The sequence below is a fragment of the Sinohyriopsis cumingii genome, chromosome 4 (genome assembly GCF_028554795.1).
Source record: "Sinohyriopsis cumingii isolate HCF-2022 chromosome 4, ASM2855479v2, whole genome shotgun sequence".
NCBI classification, from domain to species: domain Eukaryota; kingdom Metazoa; phylum Mollusca; class Bivalvia; order Unionida; family Unionidae; genus Sinohyriopsis; species Sinohyriopsis cumingii.
The window spans coordinates 78720912-78728014 of record NC_142964.1 but is presented as its reverse complement, the minus strand read 5'-3'; the positions used below and the strand labels follow the sequence as shown (position 1 = coordinate 78728014).

General features: G+C 37.4%; 1 pseudogene across 1 annotated transcript; it reads right to left on the bottom strand.

Moving 5' to 3' along the window:
• Positions 1-597: 597 nt before the first annotated feature.
• On the bottom strand, positions 598-6619 carry LOC149801511 (uncharacterized; annotated as a pseudogene). The gene is made up of 2 exons (XR_016420673.1): positions 6151-6619; positions 598-3308 (listed from the first exon to the last, which is right to left on the bottom strand). The product of XR_016420673.1 is annotated as an uncharacterized LOC149801511 (transcript).
• Between the last annotated feature and the right edge of the window lie 484 nt (positions 6620-7103).

Sequence of the window (7103 nt, the reverse complement as noted above, 5' to 3'; positions counted from 1 at the left end):
CGTGCAGCTACTTTTATAGGATATTATTTTGTCTTTCGATTAGTATTTAATTTATTGACACGTTCAAAGAAACAAAATTAGTTATAAGAAAATATTCAGAACGTTTCAATTACCCCTGGTATGTTGGAGTGCAGATCGGAACGTATCCATGGAATGAATAGGAGAGGTAGGTTGATTGGTAGGTCGTGGATAGATAATATTTTATGCATAAAAGAGAAAGTTGACGGGCGGAAAACTGGAAGACAGAGAATCGATATGAAGACGGATAGAAGGAGAAAAATGGAAATAATTGCTCAATGTTCTTCTTTTGCTGTTCTGAGTGCACTTACATGCACAATGTAAGACGCATTGTATACTGTATAATGCAAGGGTGTATTGATGAGCATATATGTATGGATATTGTGCAGACATACCCGCATGTACGCGGCATATATACATGGATGCACTATGACTATGTCGGTCTGTCTCCATGTATGTCTGTCTTTATGTCTGACTCTCTGTATGTATGTATGTATGAATGTATGTGTGTGTGTGTGTGTATCGACGAATAAACTAATACATAAATATATAGATTGAGGATTCGAAGAAAAATTTATGAACATAAATTTTTCAATGAAGATTAAGTCATTTCAGTGCAAAATCATTGGTAAGTCTCAGTGAAAAATAAGACAGCGTAATATACAACAACATTCTTTCTTTATAACAAGTTCAAAACGCACTTAAATGTTAAAAAATAGTAATATAAACATTGTAAATATATATCACAATACAATGCATTACATAATTAAATAATCAACAGACCAACCCTGCCGACGCGTGTTAGGCGTATTACTAAAACGTAAAATGGTCAGATCTGTTCGGTACGTCTGCCCTTTTGCTGTGTACTAATTATGCATTGTCTATGTACATGGTAACAAACTTGAACATATTTCATCAACCTATTTAATTAGATATATAATTCCTTATAATAAGACATGGGAATGAGGAGACACTTTCCTAAAGCAATCTTTTTTATCATAACGTGCCGTGAATACTGTTCAGTATGAATGACGTAATATATAAATACATAAATTGATTATGTTTTATGAATGATCATTACTCACACTTCCTGCAAAAACTTTCACAAATAATATAATACACTTTATCTTCGCACTTCCTGACATGTGGGGGAAAAATATTTAATATTAAATAAACCAAGGTATAAAAGTATTGTATAAGTAACATTCAACGTAACTATTAATTTCTATAGTAAGTGTATTAAACAGGCGTATAAGATAAGTCTTCTTAGAATTAATATAAAATAAAAACATGACAAAATATCTTTCCGAAATAAATGGCAAATGAACTCAAGCCTAATTTAAAATCTGAAGGCTCTGCAGTTCACGTCAAAGGAAATCTGCCTAGTGATGATCTTCTTGTTCTCCGTTTGCTTCTGTCTGTATGCTTTCCTCATGCTTAACCAGGGGTCGCTGTCATATTCTTCGTACAGCGAGGCTATGTCCTTTGAGATAACCAGACTCTTCAACATCTTGGTAAAAGATTTCCATTCGCTTTCAGTTTCACAATGCTTTTTCAACATGGGCCCTTCTGTCGACAGCAAACGCTTTGCAGTTCCAAGAAGAGGTTCATTGCCTTCATCAGGGAGATGCACGACCTCATCCAATTCTTGTATCACACCTTCAACCTTCTGTTCATCTGTGGCCAGCAAAGCGCCGAATAGGTCATTGCGAAGCCGATTTTGCCTTTCAGAGATGGAACCTTCGAAGAACATCGTGTCCAGACGGGCAAGAAGATGGACGCCTCTTCCACGGAACGAGTGAGCTGCTTCATCTCTGCTGGCAAGAATTCTTGGGATATTTTCTTCCGTGTAGGGGCCATGCATTCCAGTCTCGCCGTCCATGAATCTCAGAACTTGAGCTCCACCTATTCCGATTCCATCGACTCCAGTAAAAACTGCATACTTGATTTCGTTGAACTTGAATCCAGCTGAGAAGTACGTGACGAGACCTCGTTGGTGAGCTTCGTGTACGATGGTCAAGGCTTCTTCAAAGTTTAGTTGGTACATGATACATTTTGAGGGATATGTATCACTAGCTCCGTCCCACGTGACTTTGTTGAATCCTCCAATGGAAGTGATTTCTATGGCCCGCGTTGCTATCTCCATTCTCTGGGTCAATTCCACCGGTTCGATTGTGTCATAATCATCTATAATGGTCTGATTCAGATTCCAAGCAGCCGACATGAACTGCTTCTTCTTTCTCTGGACTTGAGCCCTAAGGGCCTGCATGTACCTAACTGCCTGGTTCGTAGTCATCCCCTCCATGGACACCTTACATTCAGCGGCCCCTTGGAAGAAAGCGGCAGTGGCGGCGGCTGCGGTAATGTTGACAAGTTTTATGAAATCTTCATCAAAATTACCTGAGTCTTTAATTCTTCTTCCCACAAAGTAGGTCGTAGGTGCGGCTGGTCCAACATGGAGACGAACTTTGGCAAAGTCAAAAATGGAAGGAACTCTGTAGGACTCTATGTTCTCTCTTGGAAGGTTTCTTGGTCGCTCAAGATGTTCCACGTGGATGATTGCACCCTTCATCCAGTCGTTGAAGCGTGTAGTTCCCAAAACATGCCCTTCACCGGGATCTGTCAAAGACATGTACGTTTGAGTGTGTGGGCGAAAACCTGGTGTTCCAAGGCAACGCGCATGTTCGTGAGCCAGACTCTCTCCATTGGACAAACAGTAATACGCAAACTGGAATGCTAGGTACTCGATTGATGTCGGTTGTCGACTCTCGTCCCTCAGAGCTTGTGCAAGGCGAGAAACGGCCACCAAGAAATTCTCAGACAGCCTGTCAATGTTCCAGTATAAATAAATTCTATTCAAGTCAGTGTCTACATCCACTTCAAACAAACTCCCATGGCCATTGTCTGTAGGCACGACACCAATGTAATTTTCTTTCTCTATACCCCATTCTTTGATTGTCTGCATAGCGTTTCTGCTGACAGCTTCTATGTCTGCTATCAAGTCTTTGACACACTTATGTTCCATAATCCCAGCACAGATTTTTTTCAAACTTCTTGTAGCTATCGTCGCCGTTGTCGGGGAAGACGTTTTGCAGTCTCTCACACAACTGATATCTAGCACCGTCTAGATCCAAGGCCGTGATGGCGGGAAGTTCTTTCTCGGATTTAAACTTGGTAATCCGGCTGTCCATTTTGATCTTCACATTGTGCAGGTTCTGTATTACATCCTGGCAATAGGAAAGCGCCACCTTGCGGAGTTTTCCCACACCAGCGAAACAGGGTGTCTTGGACTGAAATGACAAATTTGCAGATGCATATAAAAATATGACCAGTTTCAAATAAACTTTTGAAGATTGTTTGAGATAGTTTTCTTTACAATAGTAGCCGCCGTGTTTTAGCGTGTCTTACTCAAAGTCAGTGGATTGCGGGTTCAAAGACTACAAAGACTTACCCCTGTCATCTGCCTACATACGTCTGTGGCCAAAGTACTTTAGCTCCGTTGCTTCGTGATCAAGTAGTCTTTCATGTGCCTTTGTGCCGTCTTACAGCAATTAATCAGTCAGACAGTTATTCATATACCTTAACCAGAAGTCCACAATCAAGGACTTCTGACAACACCTTAAACAGTTTTTAAAGTCCTAAGAAGTGGTTTGTTAAAACAATCAAGTCATTATATCTTTGTAACAATAATATGTGTATGTAAATTAACCTTGAATAGTTCCATCTCACATGGCAATAATTATCCCATAAATCGCTGAAGAAAACCACAGATAAGTTAAATCATCTTGAAATGCATTCATTGCTAAACTCTGATGCCTTTTGACACACTGTTATTCTGCTATAATCTATTTAAGAATAAACATGATGAATACACATTCTAGCTTCCTTTTCTTTTAAGGATAACAGTCTTTAAATTTACAATATTTACAATATTTCTTCATTATGAACCATTCCTATCAATGGAGATTGTCCCATTAGTATGAAAAGAAAACATTGTAAACAGAACTTGGATGATTATAATGTACATTGCATCAATCATTGCATACTAGACATGTTGTTAATTTATCTTCAATATTTTAGATATTTAATTCACTAGAAATTAAAATGCAAAATAAAGCAGATTTCTATGTAAGCGACAGTACGTTATGGGCACATAACGGCCGGAATCAGTATGGTTAAGAGTACATAACGTCGTGAGACAGAACAGTATGGTACATAACGTCGTGAGACAGTACAGGATGTTACGTAACATAGTGAGACAGTAGAGTATGGTACATAACGTCGTGAGACAGTACATTATGGTACATAACGTTGTGAGACAGTACAGTATGTTACATAACGTCGTGAGACAGTACAGTATGGTACATAACGTCGTGAGACAGTACATTATGGTACATAACGTCGTGAGACAGTACATTATGTTACATAACGTCGTGAGACAGTACTTGTAGGTTACTGCATTTGTATGGGAAAATATGAACGAGTTTTTGGATGGAATACTGCACGACCTTGGGAGTGAAGTATATCCTTCCGACAAAAAGAGTTCATATTTTCCCATAGAAATGCAGTAACCTTTTTATTATATGCTCAGTTTTTTATTGTACCTAAGGTTTAATTATATAAACACAATACACTACAAGAAACAACGTAAATTAATGTATTCCGCATTCCAAACTAAATGCACAAGCGCATATTCATCATTACACAAATCAACGTTATTACTGTGCACATAACTGCGCCCAGATAAATTTGAACTTAGTCGCGCGCTCGACATAACTTTCGAAAGAAATTGGCCTGACTAGTTAAAACTGAAATTTGGAGTCATATTGTGAATGAATGTGCATTGCAACAACTTTTCCATTTGATTTGGAATGAATAGATTTTGGTATTTTTTCTCGATTCTAGGAAATTTCGTGATTATGGACTGGATTTGTATGTGACGATTTCACATGAAATAGAGATTTAATAAGCTAGGGAGAAGCGTGTTGACATTTGCAAATGTGTTTCTGTTTCTGTCATTGAATGTTTGAAATCATAATGTCTGGAAAATATGAAGTCTTTCAAATTGCAATTATCAAAATGACGCTATGGAATTTAATGCTTATTTCATTTTGAGTGCAGTAAGGAGGATGCAATTGCACTTATCATCAAAATTACAGCACAATTTCGAAATGTGTAGTCCAGATTGAAAACCTATAACATGGCTCATGTAATTCGGATTTGCAAAATTAAGAAAATACATTTTAAGGAAATTCAGGATGTAAAACTGTAAGTATATTTTATTTTGCCATTCTTATCACCAGCTAAAGAAGAGAGTATATGAATTGTCACGTGTATGTTATTTTTAAGGTCCTTATCTTGCGTCCATTGTTTGTTTACAATAGAAAGTAGTTCCTTTATGCACGTGAATGCTATATGTGTATTGTCGCGCGAATTCAGTATCGGGTAATAGTGAACGATTCTGACAATGTAAAGTTAACTGGAAAAAATGAACATATAATAAAGTATGTTACATAACGTCGTGAGACGTACTGTATGGTACATAGCGGCGGAAGAGTGGCATCTTTTTAGGGTTACGTAGAAAAGTTTGGGAACTTCATCCACATAAAGAAGATTTTGTTTTTGTTCTTTTCATTCTGTTGCATATTTTCGAGTTCGAGTTTGCATTGACAATATTTGATTACGGTTTATTAATTTTAAATAACGTCTAATCATTCAGTATATTCTTTTAAAGATATTGTATGTGCTGCGTCTGGCAATCAAAACCCACAGCTGATACATCCACTTAAATGTCAGAAAGAAGGAAGGAAAAAAGAGAAAGACAAGAGAGGCAGGCAGTGAAGCTGACACACAAAAGAAATACTAAGCGGAAATATTTTACCGGTATGTTTTGTTGTGCAACAGGAATGATGTTTCATGAGTAAAACAGAGAGAGAGGGACAGACAGACACACAGAGACAGAGAGAGACAGAAGAGAGAGAGGATATAAATAAATAATAAAGTTGCTTGTTTTCAATAATATGTACATGACATTACTTATTAAACTAAGAAATGAAAGACTTGAAATGTATTAAATGGTACATTATATAACACCAGATAGTTTCACACATTAGGAAGAATAATATTGCTTACCATTTTGATCTCTTCTTTAAACGTTTCTGATTTACACAAACTTCCAATGAAGACTGAAGCGCTTTCTCCTGACAGTTTTTCTCTTTCTAAAGTCCGTTCCTATTCGAAGTTTTGGCTAAACAGCTTATCAGCCGCTTTTATACAATCTGATCACGGTTCTTTCAAAATTCCATTCATATGCGAGTTCAATGGGAACCCCGGAACCTATTCTAAGCAACAGGATTTGTTCGGAATTAAGCACGTATTAGGAATGTAGTGTCCGTTCACGAGGGCGTTGCCTTCCAACTAGGATGTTACCTATGTTCTCGTTCCTTATGGATTGGGTACCTCTGTTTTTTATCGTATAAATAAATCCGGAATCAGATCGTATTCAGGTTCAGAGGGTACGTCTGGTAGGGCTTTTGCTACCATAAACAGGATAGGTTAACGAGCATATTATATATAAGAGAGAATTAGTGTTGTTGTTATTCTTAACTGATTCACTGGTGTATTAAATGCAAGTACAACCGGAATACATTCAGTTTGACATCCAGACATGCTGACCGTGATAAGAATGTAAATGTGACATACGTTGATCCCTTGAATCTGGTATGAAAATTAGAAACCTAGTTGAAATAAATCCATCTCGTATTAAATCCAGAGACTATATAGAAAGCGAGACAGACAGACTGGCATATAGGGAGAATATAAGATAATCAGACAGATGGTATCAAAATTTCTTACGTAAGACATGAAATGTTAGATTTCAATTGCGTATTTCAGCAATAGTCTTTCTCTCGCTGTCAAGGAAAGTTGCAAAATAGTTCTAGCAATAATAATCTTTTCTATATCAACCCACTCGGGGGGATACGACAACACTAAAATAAACACTCGTTGAAATGATGTTATAGAGGGTATACTTTTTTGTACACACCTACTCGTGTGAGGGATACGACCACACTGTAAAAGAAATC